The following is an 18,774-nucleotide window of genomic DNA, read 5'->3' on the forward strand; positions in this document are numbered from 1 at the left end:
GCATGGGTTGCTGAAGACCTTATTCTATCCCGGATCTTCACGGGTCAGTGGTTATAGTGAGTGATCGTGTAAGTATGGTTTCTTCGCCGCTTTTAGCAATATTCCAGCAATATCACGGCGGAGGACACCAGACATGGTCTTCACACAATGTACCCATGTCGGGAATCAAACCCGGGTCTTCGCCGTGACAAGCGAACGCTTTAACCACTAGGCTACCCGACCGCCCCAAGTGGATATAAGGTTCCGTTTGTTTAGTGAAACGCCACACTCAGCAGTATATTCCTGCTATATACTACGGCGGCCTGTAAATGGTCGAGATTGGATCAGACTACGCATTGATTGACATCAAAAGCATCGATCTGTCGCAATTGGGATGCGATGACATGAAGTTAACCAGTCAACCAAGTCACCGAGCCTGAATAACCGATCCATTTAGACGCCTCCCTCTTACGACAAGCATATATATATATATATATATATACCAGTGTTATGGGTTTTCGGGCGCTTTAAAAATATAATTCGTAGTTTTCACTCTATTCACATCAACAACTGTAAAACATCTCGTTCACTTTTAAAAGACAACGTTCCCTTAAAAACAAGCCATCATCTGAGGATATACAATGTCTGTGTGATGCTACACAACCCGTGCGCGAGTAATCGCGATAAACATGGCCGTCCGAAAACGTATGACGTCCGAAAACGTGTGAATATATTCTTACAATGCTACGATGTTATAAGCCCCTTGGTCTAAACGTCTCAAATTGCGTGTTACGATGTTATTAGTTACAGTACAGGGAGATGCACCGAAAATTGTCCATGTTGTAATATTGAACCAGTATCTGATTACGTACACTATAACATTGTCCATTGTGCAGTGACGGAAAGGGAACATTCCTGTGGATGTAGCCTCAAAACGCAACTGGGTCGGGGCCAATGGGAAGCGGCACGGACTCTCCGGAAGTGACGACATAATGTCAACATTGCAAGAAGTTTGAGAGGAACGCTGTCACAAAAGTGCTTTTGATTATGCAACAGGCAATACAGCGGTGCTGTGTCGTAATTTGAATGATTGAATGTGTTCACTACATAACACTTTATCTCTCTCCCCCAAACCAAGAAGAAAACTGTAGAAAAGAGAAAGGCTTTTGACCAGAGACCATATAATAGATAGATTATATGGTCTCTGTTTTGACTAATGACAGTGATGTAAGACTTCTCTGGCACTGATGACATTGACACACAACATAGTCAAGTGAGTATTGTGCCCAAAGTTAACTAGCCAGGAGACCCCTATATTTGTGTATTTGAAAATACTTCTCATGGGGATATTCGTAAATATTCAGAAATCTCAACACTGGTCAATTCGTTTACTGTGGGTGCTGATGAAGATAATGCTGATCAATGTATCTAGCTATCACATTTGACCTGTCTCCGTGGTATCTAGACTACTCATGTTTTGCATCCATCAGAAATCAGTCCCCATCCATCTTTTGTCATTAACTTATATGTGACATGATTTCATTATAACAGAGCAATTCGCAATTATGGAACATGTGGAACTTGAACCAGACATGTTTACAAGTTGAATTTGGATTAGATTCATCAATATATGTTGAAATCATTGCATGATATGAGTTACAGGTCAATTTTAGTCATGCAACCTTCAGCCTGTACTCCTTGCCACTTGAAATAGAATCACAAAATATCGCCATGATTAATGAAGATAGCTGCATGTGTGCTGATATAGAATGATGAGTATAAATCTTATATATTGAAATAGTTATTTGACAAAAGGTATCATTAAGGTAGCAGTAATACCAACCAAGGAAAATCCCTTGTTTCCAATCTTTTCCATTACTTTATTTAGAAATATCTATATTCTTCTTGCCTTGTGACCATATGCTCTATGATTTGTTTCAACATCAGGCTGTTGAACATTCACGAAAAGGGTTTTTGCACAAGGGATCTTACAGGCTTGAGAGATAGGCGGGCTAAGAATTTGAGAAATGTGTACTTCAGTAAAAAAAATTCTATTAGTCCTATTATAGTTTGACCAGAAATTATTAGAATGAGAACATTGTAAATTGTAGATATATTTTATTAAGTCATAGACCAACAGATACGTTTGTCCAACAAACACTGCTTACCTAAAGCTACAAAACAGCAAACTGTTCAATATTTTGACAGACTACCTCTTCCTAAAAAATGCTTCAAAGCCGCGATGCATTCTGCCTATCAAGAAAATCATGAGTCTTACTGTCCCAATATCTCACCACCTCTGCTTTCATATCACATCTTTTTTTGAGATTTATTTTATTGATATTGTCCTTCATGATTCCCCAAATTGGGTTTAGGTCCGGGCTGTTACTAATTTATTCCAGGAGTGGGCTTGTTAAATCATTTCTGAGGATACTTTGCTCTATGTTTTGGATCATTTTCTTGCTGGAATACCTGCCCATAACCACACAACACTTGTGCTGCTGGAAGGACTTGTCCCAGTAGAATATCAGTATACACTGCACTGGTCATGTTACCTTCAAATACACATAACGTATTCGACATAATAAGCTCCCCGCCCACGGCGATATTTTCTAATATTGGCTAATGAACAATCCCAATTAGCACCCCTTCCGATTGATCAATGTACAAAAGACTTATTTTTTCGTGTACAAAACGCACTCATGTGTTATATGCACCCTTAATTATGGGCAATTAAATTCTGGAAAATATATCTGTCGTGTATAATACGCACATACTTTTCTTTTGTGTCCTTTCAGGCTGTCAGCATAAACTACGAAATTTACAATCTTTCAACTCTGTTTTTTTTCTCACCATAATTATATTCTATTAAGAGCCCCCTATTTCTAATTTTGAGAGCGCCTGGGCGCTTATTACGTCGAATACGGTAATGGTCTGGCACACAAATCAGCGCCCGGGGCGCTGGTAAATGTTTGTTTCTGTACCTAAATTGGTTCACATTTTTATGCAGTTGAGATATAGCCATACTGAACTCTCATCTGAGAACATAACATTGTTCCAATTTAAATTTCTTTGCTCCAAACACCAGTTCAAGCATCGTTCTTGCTGTTCAGGTTTTAGGAGTGTTGATGGGATTCCTCGTGATTTCTTTTGATCCATTGCATGCAAATGCTTTATTATTGTCTTTTGAGAAACATGAACTGTTCCTCTATTAATCATTTCATGCCTAATATTTTCTATGCTCCTTCTTCTGTTTTTGGACTCCAATAAACCAAGTCGCCTTCTGTCACTGACAGTCAATTTCTTTGGCCTATATGCTCCCTTTTTGTGCTCAATTTCATCTACACTCTCAATATTTTTCAAAACATGGTACACAGTTGATAGTGGAATGTCTGTTCTCTCTTTAATGACCTCTGCTGATCTGATTCCTTGATTGTATAATTCAGAAATACCATTTCCACAGTGGCCTGGTTTGTTGTCTGCTAGCTTGTTTTCTAAGGAAGCCAACTATACACTACAAATATGACACATTACATGGAGTTGTCTCCCTTGAATCAAAGTTGGAATAAATTCAACATCCACCTTTGATATGGTAAATATTGATGGTCAAAATGGTATGTAACATTCTCCATAATTTCTGGTCAAACTATATGTGGTTGGGCTAATTTATGTGCCATGAGTTCATTTTCCTTTACGATCACCATTTCATCCAGGTTGTTCAATTATAGGAACGTGTTGCGGAACATGGACTTGGCAGCTCATGACAGCTTGTGGCTGCCAAGACTCTTCATACTGCTACCAACCTGTAGGTCATATAATCACAGGTGACTTCTCTATTATTGACAAGAACAACCTTCGTAAGTTATTCAAATATGGACCAAAATACCGTGAGCAGCCTCCTACCAATTGGGATCACGACTTTAAAATCATTATGGATGCTGTCAAAGCATATATCAATAAATGGGCCAAAAGAGAAGATGAACATGTTTAGTATCTTTCAGAGTGTGTTACGTCAGTGCGTGAGGTTGTCATTGGTAGAATGCACAGATTGAAAAAGAGGAAACAGAAATGGAACAAACCCATTCTGTCCCCCCCCCAGCTGTCACCCAAAGTCTGGCTGCCCTGCAAAGATAGTTTGTAGTTGTTCCAACTGACAAGGCCTCAAATGACTAAACCAATATATATGTAAACATCTCTTCATTAATTGTTTGATGAAAGAACTTGGTATAAGTGACATATAAAATAATGCCACATATAAGGCCAGTATGTTATCTGTTAACTCTAAAATCTGAAGACATGTCTATTCCTCTTTTGTACTGTATTCCAAAGCTCCATAAAAATCCATACAAAGAGAGATATATATCTGGGTCCAGCAAATTACCACCAAATCCTTGTCTCAAAGATTAATCATAATTAGGAAATAAACGACGAGTGGAAGCTGTTTATCATACAATAAACCACTGCAGGGAGAATAAACCATGAGGGTTGCAGTCCTGAGTTGTTTATTCTCCCTGCAGTGTTTTATTGTATGATTTGGTTAGTTGGTTTGTTGTTTAACGCCGCACTCAGCAATATTCCAGCTATAGGACGGCAGTCTGTAAATAATCGAGTCTGGACCAGACAGTCCAGTGATTAATATCATGAGCATCCATCCACGCAATTGGGATCGATGACATGCATCAACCAAGTCAGCGAGCCCGACCACCCGATCCTGTTAGTCGCCTTTTACGACAAGCATAGTTGCCTTTTACTGCAAGCATGGGTTGCTAAAGACCTATTCTACCCCGGATCTTCACGTGTCTACTGTATGATAAACAATGAGCACAAGTTGTTTATTTCTTATATGAGAAATCAACATTTTGTATAGCCTTTTTAGAATGTCAATAAATTGTACAATCTTAAAAAAACATTTCCCAGTATTTAAATAATGATGATTCCCTGACTACAATCCGAAATCGGTAATGTCAGACAACTCCATTTTAGATAAAGTGGGGTTAAGTTTGGTATTCTCACAATTTTCACGTCAATTATCTTTTCTCCCAATACTGGTTGCCATATCTCTCCCATTTTTGGTGGCGATCGTTCGGCCATTGTATTTATCAGCCATGTCCAGCTACATCTATGGGGAACAACTCACTAGACACTTCTCTAAAAAATTAAGTCCAATTTATGACGTCAGCACATGACCTCATGATAGGACAGTGTTTTATCACGAAAGAAACCATGCCTCGTTCTTCATTGTTCTTTGCGATTTATCGTGTAGCTATCTTATATTCCTTAATACAATCAACGAAAGACGTTCATTATATACACAGAATGTATTTGAGAAAAGTGGAATTGATACCATGTGGATTCTCAAAAGTTCAAAGGATTTGCTTGACTTTTTACAATCTCAGAAAAGAACAAAGTTAAATTATGTCAAAACATTTGTTTTTTCAACTTTGTACTCCACCATCCCACATGACAAACTTCAGAAAACACTTCATACCTTGATCTGTGGTGCTTTTGTTACAAAATATGGTGATGATAGATATACTAATAGTTATATATCTATCTTCAGAGGTTCAGGACAATTTGTCAAAAATGAAAGCAAATGCCCTCTGAAGTTTACAGAGAATACATTTTTTGAAATGCTTGACTTCCTCATTGACAACCTCTATGTAAGATTTGTGGGTAAGGCATTGAGGCAAGAAGCAGGCATCCCCATGGGCACCAATTGTGCTCCCCTTCTTGCTGATCTGACAAAAATGATGTCTGATGCAATGTGAACAATTGACTTGCCTTGTTTGTGATGGGCACCACTGGTGGGGCAGGATACACTCACCTTTTAGCCATGTAAATGGCGAGTATACAGATGCATGTTAAGCTCACTGCTGTCATTTATATGCACATATTTTGAACACTATACATTGAACAGTCACAGTCTCTGTTGTTGGAAATTGATTGAATATGTACAAGTGTTACAAGAATGTATTTGCATAAAATATGATATATATTGGAATATGTTAAACAGTAACAATGATTAAGACTGAAACATAAATAAACAGGAAATAGATTTTTCAAAGCTAATAGTGCTTCTGGTTTCTATTTTCTGAAAATGACAGTAGCAACAGGTATTTTTTCAGACCAAAACAATACATAATGTATAGTGAGTATATTATTAATTCCCAAGTGGTAAGCTCAATGAGTGTGTGCCTGTGATTGAGTGATTCTGTGTGGCAGGCGACTCATCAGCCGATTACTGATATTGATTGTGAGACTGCAGAGGTAGGTGTGACTTGACTCCGTGAAATACAGGTGGGCATGGCAACTAGTGACAGGTGAGCCAGGAGTAGATCAAGGTAATTAGTGGCATGGGGGATATGTAAGGCCGTTCATTGATTAATAGACATGTTGTTGTTCAGTTTGCTTGTAGACAAATACAATGTCTGACCTCTGCAAATAAAAACTGTTTATGTACTGCCATGTTACTTCTGTTTTTAACAGTGACAAATTTGTCTTTTTTCATGTAGGTTGTGTTTGCAAGCTTAGATATGGTGATAATACTATTAGTTTCCTATTATAAACAAAGTAAGTGTCTTCACTTTTATGGATTGTGTTAATGACTAGTGGTGATCCATATCTTCTTTTAATTTCAAATCAAAGAAGGTGAGAATTTTGGATTAGAATCATGTCTTATGCAAATGTCTGCTACTGGAAAGCATCCATTAACATAAGTTATTCTGTTATTATGCTACATGTATTCAGTTGAATAAATATTTTTGAATAATAAATATACTGTTATATTGATCTGAAATATATTTCTACATATTCTTGCCATTATTTATAAATTTAATCAAATACTGACATTGTGAAGCTGTCTGAAGTTATTGCTGTCCACCAAACCATGACGAAACACAATGAAATATTACAATAAAAAATGAATGTTTCCACTGTTTTTTATCTGTAGCTGTGTGGTTTGATTCATGACCTACATAAGGAGAACAAGATTTTTTCTGAATTTAAGAACTTGCATTGGATATTTATTAAAATAAGACAGTTAAAACATTTTAGAAACTGTACAAACAATTGTATGGATAATAAGTAATATATTAACTGTCATAACATAACAAATTATACAACAAATTACTTGAGTGGAAGATATTGCAATCATTCTCAAACTTGTTTGGTTCTCAAGAATGATGCCAGACAGGAGGTCCAAAAAATAAGTGACATTTGAAGAAATTTGTACAATTTCTGTAAGGCTTGAACCATAGTAATGAGTGAAGGAAATCTGTAAATGTAATCTACAGCAAATCTTGCATGCAGTCAGTATGGTCCATGTTGCTTAGTTGGGGATTCAGCTTCTTGATTATAAACTACCATAGGAAAAGAACACAAGGACCCAAGGACCCACACCTCAGTTTCAAACACTGATTCCTAGAGAAAATGTAACTAATTAGGCGAAACCAAATTTGTTTCTTGTTTTTATAGACTTTCTGATTTGTTTAATAGAGGCAAGAGGGAAAATAAAATTAATAATTTAATAAAAAAAACACTTATGATTGAAGCATTTCTTTATCAAAAGAATATTCACAGAAATATATTAATCAAATTGTATGTTAAATCAAACTGCATTTTAAAAAAACAACCACTTTTGCAAACTGTAGGTGGGTCCATGAAACAAAACCTAGATCTGTCCTCGTGCAGTACTGATTGATGTTCTTACAATGACATGATACCACGATTTACCCAGCAGTGTCCTTGTCTTGGCGGTAGCTTGTTCCAATTGATCAACTGATTAGATAATTGCTGCATCATTGAAACCTTCTTACATACTGTATCCCCTACAAGGTCACACCCTATTGAGAAGAGGGAGGGAGGACCCCTGCACAGCCAATGTTATGACATACTCTAGGCTCATATAAAAATGTAATACATTAAATACAGCGTGTATTACTTACTGCAACATCTGTTACAGTTTCAGTGTTGCAGGCTTAGCCTTGCCTGTTGTTGTTGCTGCTCATCTTTATGAAAGTTGAAATGCTGATTTACCTCATTATTGTCTCAGGTGTATTATTTGTGTTGCCATGGTAACCAGCTGTTTGGGCCACTTAGGTAACAGTGATGTGGAGTATCAGAGAAAAACATGGAAGTCCAGTGATGGAGTTGATTGTTGGATTATTATCTTGATGTGTAGCGACTGAGAGCTTGGTGGACCTTCTATTGGAAGGATTAACAAAAAAATCTTTGGATCTCGCGTATGGCATTTGTCAGCTCTAGTGGTGAGTTCTTCAAGTGGTCAGTGTTAGATTGTTTCCGGCACAACATAATAGGATTGATCATGTCTAGCTTGTGTCATGGATGTCTCTTTACCCTAACAAACTGATAATATTGTTTTCAGCTGTGTATTAGTATAAGGTAAAGATGAGTGTAGTTTCAGAGGGTTACTGTAGTAAATTCTTAAAGTAAAATGTCTGTAGTGTTGTTAAAGAAAATATATGTTATCTCTGTGTTACAGACTTTTCATGCAATAGGATTTCTCATTTGCAGATGTAGAGATTGTGACTTGTTTACCTCTTTGGTTTTGTTTGCTGTTGTGTTTGCAGATTTGAGTGTGCGTAATAATGAGTGCTTTTGTATTAGGAATTGAATGCTAAGCATGGTCTCTGCACACAGGATATTCACTGGCCTTGCTGCTAAGAGGTTAGTTTTATGTTTACAAACTGCACTCAGCAGCAGTATTTTTAAATATCATGGAAAGTTTGGAACAGATGTAGGATATGTGGGTCAGAAAAAGTAATCAATGCACATTTTGTCGCTTGTTTTGTGTAGGAAGTATGTGTGTATGAAAATGTTGATCATGAGAATTTTTATGTTTTAAACCATATTTCTGAGTAAACCTTTGGTGTGTATACTCATGAGAGACCTCTACAGCTTTCTTCATATCTGGGCATGAGCTTTTTCAGATTCAGATTCAGATTCTTTATATCTCCATAGACCATCGACTGTACAGTACAGAAATAAATATAATATAATATATGTACATCCACTGGTAAATTGTGGTTGTTAGTGAGGAATTTTAAGAGCGGGTAATAAATGGATTTAGGTAGATAGAGATAGTTTTCAAATAATGGCAAATTCAGTCATGTTCATACCTGTCTATAACCTTCTGGTTCTGTCCGTCACATGTCATATTTCCAAAGAACAATGGGGAAGGACAACAAACTGTTTGAAATTTCATGATGTAATGTAGCTGAAGAGAAGTCTATTACTACCTTTATTTTTTCAAATCCATTTTTTCCCCCCTTAGAACAAGATTAGGAACACTGATAAAAGTCTATATTTAAGAAATAGACTTCGAGTTTGAGTTGTTTATTGACTGATAAACAACAACCTCGAGTCATTTATTTCTTATATGAGATATCAACATTATGTATGGCCTCTTTAAGGATGATGATAAAATGTAAGAGCTTTAAAAGTATTTACCCAAAATTTAAAAATGATGACTCCCTGAATAGAATCTCACCTAGGAAATGTTGGATGAGTCCATTTTACGAACAGATGGGTATTTTCTGCTTATTCTCACAATCTTCACGTCGATTACCTGTACCTTTTTTCCCAGTACTGATTGTCATATCTCTCTTTGGATGTGATTGTTCGACCATCCCGTTTATCTGTGTTGCCAAGCTTCATATATGAGCAAGAACTCACAAGACACTCCCCTCTAAGAAATAACTTTGTCCAATATCCGATGTCATCAAGTTGCGAGCGCATGTTCGAATCTCCAGAAATGACATCATGACAGAACAGTGTTTTATCGTGAAATATACCACACTTCGTTCTTCATTGTTCTTTGTGATTTTTTGCATAGCTATCTTATATCTATAGGCATATGCATAGATAAGATAGCTGCGCGATAATGTAAATTGTTCCCCATAGATGTAGCTGGGCTATGCAGAGGCTGTGCATAATGTTGATATCTCATACCTTCATGGTTTATTCTCCCTGCAGTGTTTTATTGTATTATAAACAACTGTCACCCATTGTTTATGTTCTAAATATAGAAGTTGGATGTGAACATGACAAGGAGTATCAATATGCATAACAATTCTTTATTATACATACACAATGTTTCAGGGCTACGTCTTGACTCTCCATCACCTAATGAAGAAGCAAGAAGTAGCCCTGAAACATTGTGTCTGAGTAATAAAGAAGTTGTTATCCATAATCATGTTCCTGGTCATGAACACTGATAAAGCTGATACTGTAGTATTAAACAACATCAAACATACAAATTCCTTGATGAACATGCTTTGTTATCTTAATACTCAAACTAATTCTAAAGGATTCGTGTGGTGTTGAGTCATTATTGTGATCTTGTACTGTAATTAAAAACCTAATGTTCCACCATACCAACAGTAGAGGACTCGGGCACTCACCAGAGTTTTATCTTTGACATGTGATTTCAGTTTTGATTTGTGTGTTGACATTCCACCCAAAACATTACAAGACAATATGTCTCATGGTTCACTAACTGAAGCTTATTGTTTCTATGGTGTAGGTTAATGTTGGTTGTGAGTTGGAGGTGTTAGTCACTTTATTGTCATACTGAAAAGCCAGAACAGTAGGTGTGAAGACTGGCCAGCTGCCAGCTGATCTCTCCACATGGTGCCATGTCACATGACCTTATTACATTATGGTATTTAATGGGGTTTTTAAATGGTGGTCAGGAATGGAAGAGGATTGAAAATGTATTGGTCGGACATAGTACACACATGGATCAGTACTTGTATAAGTGACCACTGGTTTGTCTATAAATGATCTGATGGCGTCCACAGTAGGCCACAGAACAGCACTGCCTGTTGTTATACCTCTATTAAGAATCATGCAATTGCATTGGTAAATCCTTACCACATGACGAAACAATACAGTTCAATGTAGACCCCGTAATTATGTGACTGACACTGACCTCGAATTTTGACTAGTCACATGATCAGTATTGATCTGTTACGTGATGAACATTGACTCATCTGCTAGAAAACAAGATGGAATCTGGTAGAAATGTTTCATGATTCGTGGCTAAGCTACTGTAATGAAACAGAGTAGGGTTTAAAGACTTCATAAACTTTAAAGTGAATTTCGGTATAATAAAACGAATAATTACTCTTGACCAGGTAAAATGCCAAAACAAGGACCCTAGAACCCGACCAACTCGGGTCGGGTCCTTGTTTTTGCATATTGACCTCATCAAGAGTAATTATTTGTATATTGTTATACCTCTATTAAGAATCTTACCATGTGACGAGACTATACATTTCAATGTAGACCCCCAAATCATGTGACTGACACTGACCTTGAACATTGACTCTTCTCAAGATCAGTATTGACCTGTTACATGATGAATATTGACTCGTCTTCTAGAAAACAAGATGGCGTTTGGTACTAACATTTCACGGTTTGCAGCTAAGTTACTGTTATCAAAGACGTACATTGATATATATGTTTTTGTTGTAATGAAACAGAGGATGGTTTAAAGGCTACTTAAACTTTAAAGGGACTTTCAGAATAACCAAAGCAAATGATTTTTCTTGATGAGGTCAATATGCGAAAACAAGGACCCGAGGACCCGACCCCTGAAGTGGTCTGGTTGGACTGAGGCTGCAGTCAAAAGTAATTATTTGTATATTGTATGCTTGACGAGATGATTGTAACTGAAACATGTCACTACTTTTTATTGTTGGGAGTTTAGCTAGACTGGTACAGTTGCCCTCAGAAACCCAATTGAAATAATAGTAATACATATTTCATTTTATGTTTTGCCAAATATTTATAGTTGAACAACAGCGATGAAGACTGATTTTGAGTTGAAAGTCATTTAACAAAAGGAATGACTACAACAACGTTCAGGTTACAAGATAGCATTGTTTTACACTGTTTCAAGTCTTTGTAAAACATGTAAAGACAAATTCAGTACAACTGATGTATCAACACAAAAATGATAACTGATAATATATTATATGATATTAAAGAATGAAAAACTGAAAATGAAACTGAAGTCAAACAACAAATATTGTGTGAATAATTCACCTATATTAATTATATAACCATCAACTTGTTCAGGTACAACCTTTGTTTACCAAAATAGTAAATGATACTGACACTAATTCTCCAGTGCCTGTCATTCTAGTAAATCTCTGTAACTCATTAATTGTCCTGACAGGGCTGGGAAAGGGACGTCCTGTCCATGTGATAAAGTTGTCTCCAAGATAGTACATTAGTATGGAGGTTCATGACCTGTCTGTCTCCCCTGCAACCTGATCCGGAGTCGGGGCTGTAGTGCCAGATTACCTGATGTCACAAGTCACTTATCCCATGCATATCTTGCTGCAGGTCACAGGGTCACTGTTTCATCCCTCCCCTGTACAATATACTGCACGAATGCTGGGACAATAGCAGGGAGGAGCATTGTGTCAAATATTGAATTTCAATCAAGCATTATTCCTGCATAAGGAAAGGACTATTGATATTGTCAGGTCAGAGGATGCAGAAGTGAAGTGCACAGGTTTGATTAACTCTGATACTGTCACTGCAGTGTAGTTTGGTTATTTTTTGTTTGTTGTTACATGGACATGTATGTTAATTGTTCAAATTAAGAGGGTTTTTGGGTCCTTGAGGTTTGCTCTTGTAGCATTTGAAGACATCCTAATTCTCCTTGTTTTAATGAAATATAGGTTTTTGAAAGTACACAATCACACGGCTTTGGCTGCTTTGGCCCTTTCAGTAATCACTTCTTTTAAATCAGCTGTTGTTGTTCCTGGGTTTACTTGCTTCGAAATAACAGTCAGCGATACTCTCATCTGTTTCAATGTAGGATAGCTTTAGAAATATATATAAGACTCATAAACATGCCATTTTATTTGTATTCAATATATGTTTCATGTTTATGAGAAATATTTAATCAATGTGTAACAAGGGTCCTGTATGCTGTGCATTATCATGATTGTTGTGATCAGTCGTGCAACAGACAATGGTACTTGTGACATCACTGATATGGACATGTGATTTGATAAAACCTTGATCACAACATGGGTCTTTTCTTAATATCTCCTCATACTATCATGCTTAAGATGGGATCTGTTTGTTAACATTGATAAGTGTTCAGTTAAGGGACAGTTATGTATGTCATTTTGGGGCATGTTTGACAGTATGAACGTGTTGAATAAATTAATTTTATGAAACTATATTTCATAGATAGCCATTCTGGAATATTGTATCAATGTTTTTTTAAATCAGCTGCTATTTACTTTGATGTTTTTTTCTCACTAGCTACTAATTTGATCACACTCTTTACATATACACAGTGTATGTTGTTTTTGTATTATAAATTTAAATAAATGACTGTAATCTTCCATCAGTGCAGAAGAAAAATAAAATTTGATATCAAATTTGGAACATGATGCCAAGACAATATTGACATTGTAAGTGCTGGAATGTCTTTATCAACCTGTAGTGTTTGGTAAATACCACTGTTGTTATAGCTTTCAGTAGTGATGTTGCTTCCACTTCAATAATAACTTCTGACTTAATGAATCTGCCAATATCTGGATTTAGCATGCTGGTAGGTTGTAAATGGGAGCTGTGTTGATGATAGCCTATCGCCATGGTCCATCGCATATTGTCATATTGGAACAGGGTGACCTTTTACCTTTCCTTACTGTCAAGCAAGAGAGGAACTTGTGTAGGGCAGTGAAGATGTGACCTGTGCAGTAGGGTGAAGCTTAAAGTCCTGATAACTACCTGAGGTTACAGTTGAAATATCACATGAATCTCACCTGCCTTTGTCTTTAGAGCTACATAAATCTGACAATGGTTTAGAGCCAAGTGATATATTGCTTTCTATGATGTAGTTTATATGGAAAGTTGACATTAGAATCTATTTAACAGTGCAGTGTTTGTGACAGAATGAAACTGACTCATTTAAGGCATATAGATGCATATTTTTAAACCTACTTTACATTATCGATTTGCTGTTTAAATGGAAAAAAAATGGATTATAATATCTGTAAGGTCATTTATTTGAAAACTGCATTTGGGTTACAATATATGTCAATTAATGTCTTCCATCAGCAATACTAACACAATGCTAGTTTGCTGCTTAGATGAACAAGCTTGATGAATAATCTATGCCAGGTAATTGTAATGAAGCTTTATGCACATTGTGCATTGATGTTATGTTCTCATGCATCATTGACTCCATAGGGTGCCACTGTGTTCATGAACACAAAAGATTAACTGTTCTGCCATTATGGCACATCCTCTATGAATGATTGATAAATTCCATGAATACATACAATAATTCAACATTTCATCAAGTATGTGCCAATCAAGATACCAGTTCGTAAGATTTAGTTACACAGGTGAAATTAATTTTTTAATCACACGTTTATTTAGCATGTTTAGTTACAGCTGACAATCATTTTATTTAGTTATGTAATGTTGATTATCATACATGTTTAACATGTTTAAAAGCCTTTTACTTGATAGCTCATCCCATTTTATCACCACACTTTTATTAAGTGACAGCTGACATTCATTTTGTGAAGTAATGTGAAGTTGATTTAATTTAAGGTGCTTGAAAGATTTATGTTTTATCACTATCTCATATAATTCAGCTTCATGCTAATAGAGTGCCTGAGACTCTTTTTTGCATGTGAAAAACTATATCCTTTTATGTCACAGTTTATTATCACAATTATCATGAACAAATAAATTCAAGTAGAATCTTGTCTATAATCTGTAATTGTATACTAGACAAATTCAAAGGTGTTCTGTTTACTTATAACTGATCAAGGGAAGCCAGTATACAGCCCAATAGGGATTCCGTGTTAGAAAAGGTTTCCAGCAAGTTATGCTTCTAATAAGAACCGACTAAATGGATTGGGTGATAAGGGACGGTCACTTGTTTGATTGCATGTCAGTATACCTTGATGATGTGTGATGTTTCTAAAAATATCAGTCGCTGGGCTGTGGATCAGAGTGGAAAGTGCAAACTGAGTGAAGTGTTCACTATATACACCATATGGATATGCTCGTCATGGAATTTGAGTATTTAGTTGTGCTATATAAGACAGATAATTTAAGGAACAGTTGCGAGAACAATGTGGCTTAGGATTCACCTCACCCAACTGTACCTTTATAACAATGTTGGTGTGTGTATGTGTGTTCATGTTCCTTTTATATCCTGAAAACAAACTGTTACTTGTCCTTTATGGCCGTGGTGAAGTTTCCCTGTCTGTAACCAATGAAGGAGCCAAGTTTATGGTGGGACCATAGAAAGTCCACTTGTTTCATAAAAAGGGTATCTGAAGAGACGGAGTGTAGTATTCTCTATGTAGGTGACCATTATCATCCTTCATTCAGTTGGCTGTATTTTTCATATAGTATATGTGAAGGTTGGAGCGTGAGGACCTGGTATCTGATGGTTAGTCCGAGTACTAGTTATCCTGATATGAACTTTTTCCATTCAAAAGAATAGAATTCTTAATGCCCAGAAAGAAACGATTGATCATTTTGATAATTGTTATGGTGAATTTTTTAATTATTTTATTTACCACAGAGCTGTAATTGTGGCTTGTGGAAAGGAGAAGCCATTATATCAGATAGTTCACAATCATTTTCCACAACTTTTTATATTGTTCAACTAACATTTCAAAGATATTAAAAAGTTACTCTAAACATTTAATACTTTGGATCATGAGCCTGTGCACTTGTGATGTGTTACAGTAAGAACACACAAGTGTATTATCATCTGCTTGTCTTCCTGCCTCCAAGTTTCTGTCTGACCTTATGCTTTGTGAAGCTGCTGTATTTCCTACACAGACCACTTTGTATGTGCTGGTTGTTCCTGTGTGGGTATTACAGGGAGGAAAGCTTAACATTCTCCATGCATTGTGCATTACAATTACCACAGCTTGCCTTATTTCCTTGTATAATTAATCCTTCCACATGTACTGAGCTGTATTTTTATCATCAAGCAAGTTAAGTGTAAATAAATACAAGTTGAACAAAATAAACATTCCTGTTTTGAAAAGTAGATGCTTTGAGTAATTGAATTCAGATGTGAAATATTTTGTGGACTGAGTTTAAAACTTTGGTCTCTTAGTGAAACTGACAGGCTGACATGTGCAGTGAAGTATAAAAATTCAAATTTGTTTTCAACAATCATTGGCATATGTGTTATTTGTAGAATGGAACGGACGGTGTTTGTTGAGAATCTTTTTCTGTCCTTTTCAAACACATGGTTGATGTTGTGCATGTAGGTACATATTATGTAGCCTATGTCTAGAGTCATTACGGTCCAAATTAAGGATGAAAGTGAAGGGGTTATTTTTATTATCCTAATCAGCGTTCAAAATTAAGCATGAAAGTCAAGGGGTCCCTGTCATAATCCAAATGTTAAATGTTCAAGATCGATTGGGTCCCCAGATTCAAATACTATAGAAACAAGCCTCAAGGACCCCAGGACGCACCTTTATTTTAACACTGCTATTGATCAAAAAGAATATTTTGGGTCCATAGGTTGAATATATATTTGGAAGTCACTCTCTTGATGTTTAGTTTGGAACAGTCTTTGAGAGTTATATATAGCTCGCATGTGGGGTGGAAGCTCTGGTAATAATTTACTGTTGTATGGAAAGGTGAGGCATTAAACAGAAGAATTGACTTACTACTACCCTCTCAGGTTACCTCCCTTGTTGCATCTGAATCAGACACTTTTTATTATTGAAGGATTAGGGCTTTTATTCCTTCACTCCTCTCAGAAAGGACAAGAAATTAGATTGACATATATTGAGCCAAGAGGTACATGATCAATTGGAAGAGGGCTGGGAAGGCAGTCATAGACAAGGTATTCTTTATAATGACTATGGTATTGTGGTTTTATTTCACAATATACCATATAAGTTTTGGAAGTTCAGGCAGCAGGATTTCTGCAGAAATGAGGAATAATTGTGCTATTTGATACTGTAATTTCTATTGGTAGACAGTATAATTTATTTTACAAGAATCTTAATGATTGCATAGTCAATGTAGTCAGGCTGTTGAGTTCTGAACTTGTTGTTATTCAGAAGGTGTACTTCACTGAAGCCAAGACAAACACTCACAGGCTCTTGTGAAATAACTCCATTGATGGAGAGATGCACTATTGTTATCGTGTGTTGACACACAGAATGCAGACTGAATACACTGAACTGGCAAGTCTTACACTGGACTTTGTAGTTGGAATCTTTGGCTTACTGTGGTCTGATTGCATTGGTCTTCCTATGATACAAAATATATAAGTCTTGTGGAAATTGTGCCTTCAGAGTTGATTAATAGTATTTTTTAACAGGTTATTGGTTATTTCAAGGAATATCTCAAATGGAAGTTAAAGATTGCAATCAGATTTATTTTTTCAGGTCCCACAGTATAAAACATATTCATGTTGACATGCACGACCTTATGGTGGAAAGAGATCCTTTTATTATGAGTCTGATATATAGTGGAATGTCGGCCATCACAAATTCTAATTAGGAACACTACTGGTCAATGTTAGATGTAACAAACTGATTACATTGGCCCACATTTACTGTTCTTTTAGAAATAACTGATAATTATGTGAAGACACACTGACTGATTGAAAAGAATACTTGTGTATGACTTAAAGTCCTGTTTACAGTAAAGACCATCACCAGTGCTTTTATGAAGGTATCATGTTTGATTACTTTAAAAGGCTTTACATGTTCAAGGATTACATGAATCCATTATGTTATAAAATGGACCTCGTTGGTCTGGTGATAGAGCGTCCACCCGGAGAGCGGAAGGTCCGGGGTTCGATCCCCGGCTGCGTCATACCAAAAGACGTTAAAAGATAGTACTTGTTGTTACCCTGTCTGGTGCTCAGCATTAAGGGGATAAAACAAGGACTGGTCAGCTCGGAGTCAGTATACTGTGTCTGAGTGGGGTATTCATGTGCCATGGTATCTCAGTGAGCTAGCATAATAAATGGCATCAGTCCGGACTAGTACAAGCAGCCACACACACAGACACACACACATGTGCATGCACATTGCTGTGTAAGTGCAATAATCTTGGACGCATTGTTAAAGCCCATTTCACCTCACCTCACCTCACCTATAAATCATGAAATCAACTGGGTAGGATTGTTTACCTGGATTGTTTCAGCAGTGTTCAGTGATCCATTCATATAATTTTCACCTCTATTTTGCCCTTTACGCCCAATTGAATGTTTCAGGATATATTTGAGTGATTATTCTCTGGCATTGACATTTTTTATTTGGCAAAGTAACTATTATGATAAATAGTATATATGTGAACTTAGGATTATTAATGTTCAAATAGGAATGATGAGCTAATTTCAGTTTATATTCAAGATCACAAAACATACATACAGCATTATGTTTTCAGGTAACAATTCTTGAATCAGAATTACTGAGGAGTACTGGTGTCTGTATTAACCAGTTCAGAACATGGTAACTCTCTGCCCATTTCAGTTGGACAAACTGACCCCTCAGACCCCTGTTCCTTTATGGCTCTGACCTACAGACCACCACAGTTGTCTCCCCTATCTCAAACTATCTGCTCCTTGCAAGAAAGTAAATATAAGCCCCACACCCAAAATGGCAGTTAAGCCGAATTTTCAGTCGAAGGTTTGTTTGCTGAGAAATGAGAAGATTGGCAGTAATTTGTCATGAACAAATAGAGTGTATCAACAGCATAGTCTCTGCTTTGATCAGTGAAAGGCTCTGTAGAAAC

The 18,774-nt window shown here is 36.5% G+C and overlaps 1 protein-coding gene across 3 annotated transcripts in view; it reads left to right on the top strand.

Annotated features, from left to right (window-relative positions):
• Positions 1 to 978: 978 nt before the first annotated feature.
• LOC124137107 (SH3 and multiple ankyrin repeat domains protein 3-like) overlaps positions 979 to 18,774 on the top strand; it is a 136,597-nt gene continuing 118,801 nt past the window's right edge. The window contains exons 1-2 of one of the 3 annotated variants that reach the window (XM_048384498.1): positions 979 to 1,252; positions 3,708 to 3,803. The gene's annotated coding sequence lies outside the window, so the exon portion shown is untranslated. Of the gene's footprint in view, positions 1,253 to 3,707; positions 3,804 to 7,350; positions 8,244 to 18,774 lie in introns of those variants that run through there. The other 2 variants (XM_046503273.2, XM_046503270.2) reach the window with 2 other exon arrangements.

The sequence above is a fragment of the Haliotis rufescens genome, unplaced genomic scaffold (assembly GCF_023055435.1).
Source record: "Haliotis rufescens isolate VD_foot unplaced genomic scaffold, xgHalRufe1.0.p SCAF_5, whole genome shotgun sequence".
NCBI classification, from domain to species: Eukaryota; Metazoa; Mollusca; class Gastropoda; order Lepetellida; family Haliotidae; genus Haliotis; species Haliotis rufescens.